The sequence below is a fragment of the Octopus bimaculoides genome, chromosome 3, assembly GCF_046866305.1.
Source record: "Octopus bimaculoides isolate indiv1 chromosome 3, ASM4686630v1, whole genome shotgun sequence".
NCBI lineage: Eukaryota > Metazoa > Mollusca > Cephalopoda > Octopoda > Octopodidae > Octopus > Octopus bimaculoides.
The window spans coordinates 129923824-129939264 of NC_142930.1; the positions used below are offsets into that span (position 1 = coordinate 129923824).

Here is a 15441-nt window from a genome sequence, read left to right on the forward strand (position 1 = left end):
ATTTAAATAAACCGTCGGATCGCCTCAGCAAGGTTTATTTATATAGTCTAATTGGTTAATGTCAAGATGTAAACATTAACCGTCTAATTTATATAACTACGGTTAAAGCTATAATAAATCTCACACCACCTCCCACACACAACTTCCTTAATGCGGCATTAAACTTCGATTCAAGTGGTAAGAAACGAATGTCATTTTAGCAACACGTTTTCTCGACATGCGTTACTCTGCCTGTATTCACTCGCGTACAAGTTGCACTCGTGTATAAGCTGCACCCCTAATTTAGTATTAAATCTTGGTACCAAATTTTATTCCTTTCATATTCAAAAACCTGACATCAGCTTTGACCTGTTTATAAGTCGCAACCAAGATTTTTTTAAAATCAAGTATAAAAGAGTGACGAATAAATCCGGTAGTTTTAATACTGTGTAACGCAGTGGTTCTCAACCATTTCTCACCCATGGATGGACCCCTTTAATTCCTATTTTACTCGGGTGGACACTCATAACCATTCCATGTTTGAAAATATCTTATTATATTCTTAGAATTAAATATTATTAGAAATTGCTTTAAAAAATTGAAATATTTTGAAATATTTATTGCGCGTAATTTTTTTTTTTAAATTATATTGGACCCCCACCTAAGGATCATATGGGCCCTGGTTGAGAACCGCTAATGCAAAGAGTGGAAACAAAACAGCAAACAAAACAGAGAAACAGAGAAAATAAAAGTGTGTTACTATATACAACGGTACCTATAATTACGATTACACCTATTTAAAGATTTGCTGTTCCTCTTTTCGTGTAGAGATATCTACCCTAAGATATTCTGAAACTTCTCGTGAATAGTAATGTTATATATCTTGTTTATGCACCGTTAACACCCAAAACACAAGTGAACCATATCACAGCCGAACTAGCAGTAAAGTTTAAGTGTAGTAGGGCCTAGAAAAGACGGGTAGTTTGCACACTTAACTATACTTAACACATGATAAACGAGCCGTCAATGTAAACTCTATGTGGTTGTTAAAACTGCTAGAAATAGCAGCCACATTTCCCTCAAATCATACCGTCTTGAAAAAAGGGGAAAGACACGTTGGATATGACCCTTGCAGGACCTCTGCCATATATTGTTCACGAGGTGTCTGCAACGGTCACATGTTCTAATCCTTCGGTAAATTAAAACTATTCCACTCGTATTACAAGACGGGAGTAATGTCTGTTCGGTGGACTTTTCGGAATACTTACCACTTTCAAATCGTGGAGAAGGAAAATGGCAAGGAATCGGGTGATTGTTTCTTTCTGTGAAAGAGTTTTTTGTCCCGAAATATTTTCTACATTTTACCCCCAAAATTCAGTGTCCTTTTCCGGTAAATTTTTACTACTACTTCCATCTGACGAGACGTTGCTACAGACCTAACAAGTACAAAAAGAAAAATTCCCAGATGACCCTAAAAGACAGGAAGACTTGATCGTAAGTCTACTCAATCGGGGTTAACCTGGGGTCAAACAGCACAAGAACACATGATAAACACGTGTAATTAATTAATACCACTTCCCCACCCATAATAACGTTATGTAGACTGTGGATGAAATCAAACACTCAACAACTATGCACTTTCAATGTACTTTGATAGCCCCGACAAAACTTTTGGATGTCAGACAAACGAAAAATCGATCGAACTGAGTGAGAAGTATTTATAAGAGAATAAAAATAACAGATCGATGTTAGTGAGACAACAAGTTGATAAAGGATTTTCTTTCGAAGAAAAATATATATATTTCAATCGATGGTCGTAAGGAATGAAGAGGGATCGAACCTCGATCAAAATATTTAACATAGAGCTCAGATCACTCGAACTTACCTTTGTGTTTTTTCTTTCTGCAGAACATGTCACCAGTCATGTTTTAGAAACGACAACACAGAGAAATTTGTATAATTATCCAGATTGAAAATATGTGTATAATATATCCGAATGGGATCGGTAGCTTTTATAGCCGTTAGTAATAGTTGAGGGATTAAAGTTAAGCCCATATAGGTTTGTAGGTTGGTAAATTGTATCAATAAACTACTTTGTGGATTTATTGGAAATAGAACTTCCAGAAGTCTGCAACAATATCCTTTATTTTTAAATACTTTTGTGATCTCTTTTTATCTCTTCTTCACTTCATCTTGCCGTTGTTAATCGCATGAAACATCAACGTAAACAAATAGTTACTGGACTCTAAACGATAGTTTTGTTTCTCCCTCTCTCTCTCTCTTTCTAAAAAAAGGGGGAGGTGATAGAAGCGATTATGTAAGCAATAGCTGTGTACTATGGTAAATGGTGACGGGTGCAGTGAGAGGTTAAAATAACAAACCATTTAACGAAATAATTCCACCAGTCTCTGATATACACAACACCGTCCCAACGACACACACCAAACTAGTTCGTGCCATAGTACTTACTAACACGAGACGGAAAAAGCACTATCCTTTCTACCACGACTACTGATGACGATAATAATGGTAAAATAAAAAAAAAAGGGGTTACTACTCTCTCTCACTCTTTCTCTCCCCCTCTCTCACTCTCTCTCTCTCTCTCTTTCTTTCCCCGCCACAATAACACTTGTAGCCGCTAGTAACAAGCACTTGCTCTACACATTTCTCTCTCGGTGTATTTGTTTTGTTGTTAGGTAGTTTTATAAGTAGGTAGATTCCGGCAAATCCTTTTCTTCACTTAAACCATTAATCTGGTGTTGAATTGGTTCTGTATTCAGACAGCAGCCAAAAACCATCTGCTTGGCTGGAGAACTACTCATAGACTGTCTTTCAACTACTCTCACTCATTCTCCATTTTTCTCTTTATTTATTTCTCTTTCTTTTTACTATATTTTTCTCTAACTTTTCTATCACCCTTTTTCTGAGGTTGTATTAGTATTATTGTTACTAGTTTCTTTTTTCTTTTTTCATTTTTTTTTTGTATGAAAGGATATTATTTCCTTTTTCCGCCCTCACTCTCTCGTGCTTCCTGTATATCATTTACAATTCTCTCTTTCTCTCTCTCTTTCTCTTTCTTCTTCGTTCACTCATTCACATACAACTTTTTCCTCCGTCTGTCTCTATCACACACACACAAACACATCCATATATATATATATATGTGTGTGTGTGTATAAGTATATATATATATATATATATATGTGTGTGTGTGTATAAGTATATATATATATATATATATAAACACCATTTCCTGCATCTCCTTTCCTCTCTTTTATCGATATTATTGCTATGGTTGCCCTTCCTCACACCGCTCTCTTTTACCTTCTCTTCCTCACTTGTAAGCCATCCCACCCCGACTGAGAACATTTACCAACTTCCTTCCTATCTTCTCTCTCTGACTATGTCCCTCGGCAAATCTGTCGCTTTCATACCCAGTCAGCCAGCTAGTTAGTTACTTTGATATGGTAGAATTTTTTTATTTTGTTATTTTTTTTATAAAATTTTATTTTATACTTGTTGATTTCATTTTTTCCTCCATCCACACTACCATAACCATGACGACTGAAACACTGGTGGATAAAGACGCACACGCACACACATGTATGTACGTTATCTGACCGTATCCACGTGAAAGGAAACAGCCCTGTTGGCTCTTCCACTAGTTAATCATCTACCTAGTAGTAATGAATGGCTAAAGAAGCAAAGTTATTGTATCTAATAAGTGTAATTAAACAGTATGGCTGTGTAGCGCGTTAACAAAACGTGCGGAAGGTAATCAACTGGATATTATTGGCAGCCGCTGTGTGTCGCAGCGGTAAATTCTCACTGAACCGAATCTGGCACTCGGTTTCAATTACCCTTCCTAATCGCTTCACACTTCCATCACTAAAGTTACTGGCGAGGGATGAACGCTACAACTTCCAATTCAGAGAGAGAGAGAGAGTTGTTCACGTGGGGTGACTGAGTTTTAACGCTCCAGAGACGATAAAATGATTAACATCTCAAGTATTAGGGTTGATTTAATTATTCCTTTTCCTATATATCATCATCATCATCATCATCATCGTTTAACGTCCGCTTTCCATGCTAGCATGGGTTACACACACACATATATATATATATATACGTACACGTATATATACATATATATATATATATACACACATATATATACATCATATATATATACACATATATATATATGGATGTGTATATACATACATATATATATGCATGTATATATCTATGTATATATGCATATATATATGTGTGCAAATATATGTATATATGCATGTATATATGTATATGTATATATATGTGTGTGTGTGTGTATTCATGTATGTGCATATATCATATATATACATATATATTGTCAGCTAAGCCTGGTTTCACCCGGTCGGTTTGGATGATGTGGCTGTAAAACCTGCTGTGTAAGCATTCCACTTGTTTATGCACGCTTACGTTAAAAAAAAACAACTTTAGAATGACTTTTTTCTGTCAAAACGCTAAAAATAACTGACCAACTACAACCAAGATTCAACCAAAGCAAAAAAAATAAACCCAAATACCTAGCGAACAAAGATGAACCCAAACCCCAAACCTTAGACTAACAGGTTTAAGGCCTGACGATACGCTGTAAGGCCAAACCCCTTATGGACGGGAAACCCAGGGTAAGCCCGTAAACCGGCCTTCCCCATTATAATATCAACTGCTCTACATCTTCGACTGTGATTCTTCTCCGGATTTCTGTTTTTCTACAAATGATATATAAATATATATAAACAAACGCTTTATTATACCAGTCTGATATTTAGAAGTCGTCAACTATTCTACTGCTTACCTAAAGAAATCAGAAATATACGAGGGACCGCTACTGAAACATTAAAAGAAAAAATTATTGGATAAATAACTAAAGACAATAGCGGACCAGCCAACCATTCAAGGATACACTCGGGGATAATCAGCTGCTACAGGTTCAATCAAACCAACTTCCAGCCATAAAGTGACAACAAAACCGATAGAAAATAAATTAAGGCGGCGCTCCAGCATGGCCACAGTCCACGATTGAGAACATTAAGAGAATAAAGAGATAAAAAAATACATATGTATATGTGCGGTCCAGCTCTCTTTAATACCATACCAAAATACGTCAAAACAGAAACGGATCCTATAAAATTCAAATGTTTACTGGACTAATTTCTTCAAAAAATCCCGGACCAACCTCCTACACCCGGATACGTCTCCAACAATAATAACTGTTTGCTAAAGTGGGCTATGGTGCCCCATGTATGACTAAAAGACTTCACCAGGTGGTGCTATTGAGTTAGACATGGCCTTGGCCTATATTAGCCGAAACCTAGCAAAGTTATCAAAGTTATGTATATGTGTGTGTGTATATATGTATGTATGTATGTATGGGAACAGGTTCGAACGCTGATGTCATATATCTTGACTTCAGTAAAGCGTTCGACAAGGTTGACCATAATATCTTACTCACAAAATTGGCAAATGTTGGAAACCGTGGAAAACTTCTACACTGGATTAAGTATTTCCTGGAGAATAGAACACAAGAAGTTGTGGTCGACGGAGTCCACTCAAGCCCAGCAAAAGTCACCAGTGGTGTCCCTCGGGGGACTGTCTTGGGCTTGCTCCTCTTTATAATTTACATAAATGACCTTTCCAGCGTCGTAAATCACTGCAAAGTGAAAATATTTGCTGATGACACTAAGCTCCAGCAAATCATTGATGAAGAAGAAGACCGAACTCAACTCCAGTCTGGCCTATATGCTGTGAGTCAATGGGCAGATAAAAACAAAATGAAACTGAACGAGGGAAAATTTGAGCTGATGCATTGGAAGAAAGTCTATATTAAAACAGCCATACTCTCTTCCTTCAGGGGAACGGCTCACGGCATCCAATAATATCAGAGATCTGGGTGTAATTGTTGACAACAATCTCAATTGGAGTCCCCACATCAACAATAAGGTCAATATAGCTCGTAGGATGAGCTCCTGGATCTTAAGAACCTTCCGGTCCAGAGAACAAGGTGTCATCATTCCACTTTTCTCCTCCTTTGTACGGCCACACCTCGAATACTGCTGCCCCTTGTGGTCTCCCCATACAAAACAAAACATCTCGATGATTAGGGCACTCACTAAACGAATTGAAGGCATGACTGATCTTGATTACTGGGACCGCCTTAAAGCCTTGAAGCTCTACTCTTTCCAGCCCCACCGCGAGCGGTACATCATCTGTACGATGTGGAGAATATACCGCCAGCATTGCCCAAACGACCTAAACATTAGTTTCAAGGTTCATCCAAGCCTGGGACCACGAGCGATACGTCCCCTGCCCAATTCAGGATCACAACATATAGGTACACTGCGGCATAATTTCTTTTCCTCAATAGGCCCTGCCCTGTCTAACATTGTCCCGAAACAGACAAAAGAGGAAAAAGATCCTATCAGCTTTAAACGGAGTCTAGACAGATTTCTTCAAGGAATACCAGATAAGCCACCCATACCTGGATACAACTCACTCAATAAGAACTCAATACTTGACTTAAAAAGGATTTAGATAATCCTATCGGGTAGTGCTACTAAGTTAGACATGGCCAGGACCAATTTTTGGTCGAAACGTAACTAAGTTTATATGTTTGTATATGCATATATGTGTGTGTGTGTGTGTGTGTGTGTGTGTGTGTGTGTGTGTGTGTGTGTGTGTGTGTGTGTGTGTGTGTCGATTTATAGAAATAATTTTGCATTAAACTGAAAGATTGCTCAATAGGCACAGGTGTGGCTGTGTGGTAAGTAGCTTGCTTACCAACCACTTTGGTTTCGGGTTTAGTCCCACTGCGTGTCACCTTGCGCAAGTGTCTTCTACTATAGCTTCGGGACGACCAAACCCTTGTGAGTGGATTTGATAGATGGAAACTGAAAGAAGCCCATCGTATATATATATGTGTGTGTGTGTATGTGTTTGTCCCCACCTCCCACCATCGCTTTGACAACCAATGCTGGTGTGTTTACGTGCCCCGTAATCTGGCGGTTCGGCAAAAGAGACCGATAGAATAAGTACTAGGCTTACAAAGAATAAATCCGGGGGGTGGATTTGTTCGACTAAAGGCGGTGCTCCAGCTTGGCCGCAGTCAAAAGACTGAAACAAGTAAGAGTAATACTTTTAATGGAGTACATATTCTTTTACAAAGACCAGTGTTGCTAGTAAATTCGAAGTTTCGGCCAGCTAGCCTTAAACGGATACATATAAAATCTCACGAGGCGTGTATTTAATTTAATTTAATTTAATTTAATTTTTCCTATTTGTGTTTTGTTTGAAAAGAAACTTTTCAAAATTTGCCAAAACAACAACAGTAAATGTGATGCAAATACATTCCCAAGACTACGCATATACCAATGACCAGGTGAATTTGTTTATAAACTCGCTGTGTGGAATTTTGCCAACTTCATTCATTCCCTTCTATCCACCAAACTGTTTAGTTGTGAAAGAATTAATCTCACAAAAAATTTTCCATATGTAATATTTAGACCAAACATTTTTTTTTTTTTGTGAATTTCAAGATCTGCTAAATTGAAACTGTAATAACAACCTCCCTCCACCCTCTTTCTCATTATATGTATATATATATATATATATATATATATATATATATATATACACACACACATATACATACAAAGAGAAAGAGGGTGGAGGGAGGTTGTTATTACAGTTTCAATTTAGCAGATCTTTAGCAGATATATTGTTATAAAAATAGCCATGTAGAAATGTGCATAAAACACCAAAACTTTTGTCTGTGTGTGAGAGAGAAGACGCGGTGGGGGACGAAGAAATGGATCGATAAATGGGTTAGAGGTATTGCATTATATCGGGGGGGGGGGGGAATTTTTTTTGATGACTATTAATTGCCGCCAATATAGATGTTGTAATTATTGATTTAATAAGGTTGAAACAGGAAAGCCCATAGGAAGTTGCTTGTTCCGTATAAGCGGTATAGTACTGACGAAATGAATTGGAAAAAATAAATAAATAACTTTGACGAAACTTGAAATTATATGAATGGCATTCATCGAATGAATGTTTTGTCGGTATAATAAATTGATTGATTGGATTATCGATTGATTGATTCGTGGATAAGCTGGATTAATCGATTAACTGAATATTGTAGATGGATTAAACACGGGCATCTTGTTTTTTGTTTAATCTACATGTATTTTAGAACCGCAAACCAATAATGAATCAGAGATCGGAACAAAAGACACGAATCAAAAATGTGAGTTTGAGTCGATGTGAAATGATATAAACAAACAATCTAAATTATTGATTGATTTTTTTTTTTTTTTTTCACAAATAATAATACTTTCTTAGAAAGTAAATGAATACATCGATGATCTTTCGATTTAGGAATATACAATGGCCGACAATAAAATAGAAAAACTAAATAGCGAGATGAGATTTCTGGAAGACAAGCCAGCGAAAGAGTTTCTAGAGCAGCGATTCTCAACAGCGGCCCTCGAGCATCCTTCCGGTGGCACCCAACTGTCTTTCTTCTATAAATATGTTTCTTTTATTGACTCGTGTTTTGTGTTTTTTGTTGTTGTTGTTTTTGTGTAAGGACCCCCTAAAAAATCCAGGCTTTGGATCTGGTCGAATATTAAATAATGATGAGAACCATTGCTCTAGGGAGCCTAAAAATATACTAGCATTAACAGTCAAATCTCCCTCAAATCACACACTGTCTTTAATATAAATAAATAAATAAATAGATAGATAAATAAAAGGAAAGATAAATAGGAACTGGAATATTCTGTGTCCGAAGAAAAATCGAGATGGCCATGGTCGACTTGGTGCTAAACAGCAACGACTAAGAGAACAAGTATTCAGATAAAATACATGGAAATGAATACGAAGAGATTTGCAAGGTCGCTCGCTCTTGAGTGTTACTGGTAACATGTAACCCTGTACAACCCATTGGGTGGACGACCAAGCCAGCAATATCGCCAAGACTGTTTGGTGAGCAAGGTGGTTTTGAGACGCTGTGTATGGTGATAAACAAGATCCGTGAAAGGGCAAACGGATAGAGATGGCCACCCACTTGCATTATTTATATATGTGATGAAAAAATGTACGGTAAATAAACAAACGACATAACGTATACGTCGAAATCGACGGGAAAATCCTCTCTCTCTCTATATATATATATATATAATTTTTTCTATATGTGACAGTGGATCTTCATCGATGAGTTCATGAACCTTGGTTCTTTTCCCTAAAACTGTATGTATATATATATATATATAATACAAAGAATATATATACATGTATACACACATATATGTACATACTTACATCCACATGTGTATATACATGCATATATATATATATATATATATATATATATATATAGAGAGAGAGAGAGAGAGAGAGAGAGAGAGAGGGAGAGGGAGAGAGAGAGAGAGAGAGAGAGAAAGAGAAAGAGAGAGAGAGAGAGAGAGAGAGAGAGAAATAGATAGACAGACAGACAGACAGACAGATAGATAGTAAATCCAAATAAAACGAAGAACAAACACAAAAAAAACAACAACGCGAGGACGTGATACATGTAAAGTATTAGCAGACGCGAATGTGTGTGTGTGTGTGTGTGTGTGTGTGTGTGCGTGGTTCAGGTTAGTTGGTAGACGCAACGAAGTCAAAACGAAGAATGCACTGCGGTGAGTTCAGGTTTTAGGCGTATTAACAGGGTAGATATAATGACAGTTTAATTTCAGGATAATTATGCATAAAAAAAAAAAATGGTTGGCATGTGGAAACCAGCGCAAACATTAATTAAAATAGTTATGATAACATACATAAAACACGTGCAGATGGAACCAATCTGCTTCAGTAACACAGTAAATGGTCGATGCTTTAACACGTAAGAGTAGGCTCTTCAAGTGATTTATTGAGAAAGGAATGCCTGAGGTTACTGCTCTTAATTAACAGGGACCATGTAAAGAAATTGGTGAGGCATTGACGATGGAATGTTGTTGAATCGTTATTCAGAAAAGAATCGGGTAAGAAAGATGAACAAAAATAAACAAGTTAACAATGAGAGTATAAAGAAATGAATGGAAGTTTATTTATTTATCTATTAAGCCTTCATAAGAAATGTATTTATTTGAAATGCCGTCAAACAATATGACAAGTTAAGAAGAGCAATATTCTATAATCACATGATTTTTAAAAAACATTTGGATCAACACGAAGTTGACGGGCTTTTAGAAAATATAGAAAGTAAATTCCCCAGAAGTGTGGACAGTGAAATTTGATAATTTTATGCAAACAATCTATATAACATAGCTAATGTATAGAATGTATGTATATATATATATATATATATATATATGTATATATATATATATGCTATATAACTTGAATACTGTACGTATGTTTTATACAGAGTACAACAAAAAATTCTTTATTTTACACTATCAAGATTGTGAATCTGGGAGCTTGATTCTGTATAATATGAAAACAATCATATTTATGAGAAAACATAACAGCCATTGATGTACGAAATGAAGATTAGTGAATAATTTTTCACAATCTTTAAATCTGTTTCACCATATCTGTTCATGAAGTTGCAATGTAAATAATTCATCACTAGTCCCACATTATCGCCTGGGTTTCTTTTTGGCGAGCATCCATACAAGCAGGTGCCTGTGAACGCGGCATAATGAGAGCTCTGTTAATAAAATTAATGGATTCCCCAAGCTATCTTCAATTTGGTTTCCGTCCTTTTCTCATCTAAGATCATGAATGTTGGTTAATGACTGAAAAAGTACAATCTCGAATACAAGTAACCGAAATGGGATTCCTTCGAAAAATTTCTGGGGTAAAGTTACTCGACAGGGTACGTGACTAGGAGATCAGAAAATCTCTCTGGGTCCAACTGCTACTTCTTCACATTGAATGGTCACAGTGCTGGGACAACGGACACGTGATTAGAATATCGCAGGAAAAGAAATGCAAAATGGATTCTTCAAGCCGAGCTAATCGGCAGGAAACTTAAGAGTAGACCAAGAACGAAATGGCTGGATAATGTCTCTAATCTCAGTCGGTCACGCTTGAGAAACCAGCAAGAAAGTGTAATTAATCCTTTGTAAAAATAGGCACAAGGCCTGAAATTTTAGGAGGCGGGGACTAGTCAATTACATCGACCCCCAGAATTTCACTGGTATTTAATTTATCGATCCCGAAAATAAGTTAGGCTTACAAAGGAATAAGACCTGGGGTCGATTTGCTCGACTAAAGGCGGTGCTCCAGCATGGGCGCAGTCAAATGACTGAAACAAATAAAAGAATAAAGCAGCCTCCCACAGTTAACTATAATTTGTACATAGGCGAACAGACCGACACGTGGTAACTGCTGCAGGAAACCTTGCTACTTAGTCGATCATGACACCACCATAACTATCTAGACATATTTAGATATGTCTCAAATTCGGCGCCTTGCCAGACAAAAACTTGTTTTACATCGTGAAGATGCAGACGCTTTGGAAGATACAAAATAAATTATTTTAAAGGTGAATGCAGAAAGTAGCCTTTGACCTTTTGTCCATTTACAGTTTTCTTTTTTAAGCTTAGTGTATTTACCTGCTGTAATTTATGGTTGTGTTCACTTCAAGACTCGCACTTACGATGAGTTATTAATGTCACGGTTTGTTTCTTTAAAGAAAATATTACGAGAGGCTAGGCCGTGTGGTAAGAAGTTTGCTTCCCAACGATACGGTATTGGGTTTCGGTCCCAACCGGTGGCATCTTAGGTGTCTTCTACCATTGCCCTGGGCCGACCAAGCCTTGTGAGTGGATTTGGTAGACGGAAACTGAAAGAAGCCCATCGTTTATGTGTGTGTGTGTGTGTGTGTGTGTGTGTGTGTGTGTGTGTGTGTGTGTTTGTGTGTCCCACCATTGCTTGACAACTGATGTTGGTATGTTTACGTCCTCGTAACTTAGCGGTTCGGCAGAAGACACCGATAGAATAAGTACTAGGCTTACAAAGAATAAGTCCTGGGGTTGATTTATTCGACTAAAGGTGGTGCTCCAGCATGGTCACAGTCAAATGACCGAAACAAATAAAAGTATAAACGAATATATATATGCATACATACATACATATACATATATATATATATATATATATATATATAAACTCCGTCGGTTACGACGAGGCGTGTTCCAGTTGATCCGACCAACGTGAAATTAACGTGCAAGTGGCTGAGCATACACTCCACGGACATGCATACACTCTACGCGGCACAAAATGTGACACGGGTGGCCATTTAGTATACAGATACTACTCATTTCTGTCAGCTGAGTGGACTGGAGCAAGGTGAAATAAAGTGTCTGGCTTAAAGACACAACGCGCCGCCAGTAATCGAACTCACGACCTTATGATCATGAGCAGAATACCTTAATCACTAAGCCACGCACCTTGTGCGTGTGTGTGTGTGTGTGTGTGTGTGTGTGTGTGTGTGTGTGTGTGTGTGTGTGTGTGTGTGTGTGAGAGAGAGTGAGTGAGAGAGAGAGAAAGAGTGAGTGAGTGAGTGAGTGTGCGTGTGTACATGTATGTGAGAGTATATGTGTCTTTGTGCATGTGTCTCGCAACCGTTGTTAGTTTGTATATGTCCAGTATCTTAGCAGCTCGACAAAAGAGACAGAAAGAATAAGTAGCAGGTTTGAATAAGTACAGGGATCAGTCTGTTCGGTTAAAACTTTTCAACGGGGTGCCCCAGCATGACCGGAGACCAATGCCTGAACCGAGTGAAAGACAATACAGAAACAATGCTGGATTTAACCCGACCACCATCCTTTTCGAGATCAATTTGCTTCGTGAATTAGTGACAACCTCGCTATGTACCAACATCCAAATTTTATCTACTTAGTTTATCTAATGCGACCTGGGAACATTAATTGATCTATCAATTTACTGATATACATCAATCATCATGTGGTTGGTTTTCAAAATATCAACCATTTGCTCTTAATATGATTAAACCTTATTCGAGGTTATCAGTTTTTGAGCAGTAGTAGCAGCAGCAGTAGCAGTTTCTGTGGCAGTCAAATCGCCAACATAAACAAATAAAATTCCAAATACAAGACTTGAGTCTTTAAACAAAAATGACTCACAAAGATAAACCCTAAATCACAACAAAATATGTCAAGAAAAGCAGAAGTACCATCATTATGGTACATTTCTTCTCACAACAAACACACACGCCAACCAGTGTTGCTTTGTTTGCGTCCGCGTAACTTTAGCGGTTCGGCAAATAGAGACCAATGGAAAAAAAATAGACTTTCAAGAAGAAAAATAAAAGTACTGTGGTCGATTTATTTGACTAAAACCCCTCCACGGCGGTGCTCCGTTATGGCCGCAAAACCAATAGCTTAAACAAATAAAATACAATCTTTTGCCATTTAATCTTTTGCCATTTGGCAAAAGATTGTATTTACTTGAAATCTTAAAATATGACTTCCATATCGCGGTTCACCTATCGCGGTTTATTATTTAAGCTTACATCGATTCCTCCGTGGTGTTGTTTTGCATTTATAATAATAATATATAAATATATATATATATATATACTTTCTTATTCTTTTTATATACACTCAGGTCTATTCCCCATTATGTTAGGAGAGGGGTAAATATAAATATATACAAATTATAAAAATAATTTTAAAAAATATACAGTAGTTTCTACTTCGCGAATTTTCACCTATCAATGGGTGTTTTGGAACGTAACACCCGCGATAATCGAGGGATTACTGTATAGCCAAAACCTTTCTCTTGTAACCGATTCTCCACTAAATTTAGAATCTAAAACAGCTGAACAGCTGTGATGTTTTATGAACTGTTACTTTGTAACAGATCATAAATAATTGTTTTTAATTTAAGCATAAAAACAGCTTCGTTACCTAATTAAGGGACTCTATTGTTTAATCAAAGAAGCTCAACTCACCCTTGTTTATATCTTATTTCGATATGCAAAAAATCTTTTAAAGATTCTTCTTCTTCTTCTATTATTATTATTATTATTATTATTATTATTATTATTATTATTATTATTATTATTATTATTATTATTATTATTATTATTATTATTATTATTATTATTATTATTATTATTATTATTATTATTATTATTATTATTATTATTATTATTATTATTATTATTATTATTATTATTATTATTATTATTATTATTATTATTATTATTATTATTATTATTATTATTATTATTATTATTATTATTATTATTATTATTATTATTATTATTATTATTATTATTATTATTATTATTATTATTATTATTATTATTATTATTATTATTATTATTATTATTATTATTATTATTATTATTATTATTATTATTATTATTATTATTATTATTATTAAGGCAGTGGGCTGGCAGATCGTTAACACGATAGACAAAGTGCTAAGCGGTATTTCGACTGTCCCTGCGTTCTGAGTTCAAACTCCGCCGAGGTCGGCTTTGCCTTTCATCCTTTCGGGGTCGATTAAATAAGTACCAGTTACGCACTGGGCCGATGAAATCGACTAAACCCCTTCCCCCCAAATTTGAGGCCTTGCGCTTCTCGTAGAAAGGATTATTATGATAATAATAATAATAATAATTATTATTATTATTTTGTCACAAGAGAGCAGCGAGCTAGCAGAGTAGTTTGCAAGTGGGGCAAAATGCTTAGCGATATTTTGTCCGTCTTTATGCTCTGAGTTCAACTATCACTGAGGTTGACTTTGCTTCCATCCTTTCGAAGTCACTAAAGTAAGTAACCTCAAAACTCCTGATTTTGTACCAAAAATTACAAAGAATTATTTTTGGTTACGAAATTGTTTTCAGGGTAAAACAATGTGCATTGCATACATGCTCTCTTATTAGCAGCTTTTCCGTTAAAAGCGGCTGAAAAACCTCAGTACATCTCAATCCAAGCTAAGTGCACCATCAGAAACAAATGCCGTAATGATTTAACATGAATGGCGGACACTTCCTCAAATATTCGTCCAACCACAAGATGATCATTCCACCCGCCACTGAGTGGCAGCCTCAAGATATTTGTCAAAGAGAAATTCACCAACAGTGCATTTATAAGAACTATTTGAACTACTACTGCGCAGTACTTTACATAGTCCTTGAGTATATTAGAACTCCCAAACGGTGATTCGTCAAGCTGAGTAGCATAAATTACACTTTTGAAATTCTGAAATTATCGTCTTTTCAATATTTTCTGACATCTCATCAATGCAGTGTTGTACTGTACTGAATACTCAGAGGAATAATCTTAAGAATAAGCTGAGAGTTCTTCATAATAGTTTCTGTGACAGCCATTACGGCTGGTATAATGATAATATTGTCTCCAATGGTATATGACATTTCTCGCTTTT

General features: G+C 36.2%; 1 protein-coding gene and 1 long non-coding RNA gene across 2 annotated transcripts in view; both read right to left on the reverse strand.

Annotated features, from left to right (window-relative positions):
- The window catches only part of LOC149136688 (uncharacterized), a 96901-nt gene extending 89327 nt beyond the window's left edge, over positions 1 to 7574 (reverse strand). Inside the window, exon 1 of the long non-coding RNA XR_016241201.1 lies at positions 1865 to 7574. This is a non-coding gene — a long non-coding RNA (uncharacterized LOC149136688). The remainder of the gene's footprint in view (positions 1 to 1864) is intronic.
- The window catches only part of LOC106875007 (tyrosine-protein kinase STK), a 433941-nt gene that overhangs the window by 182652 nt on the left and 235848 nt on the right, over positions 1 to 15441 (reverse strand). The gene's annotated exons all lie outside the window — the stretch shown is intronic.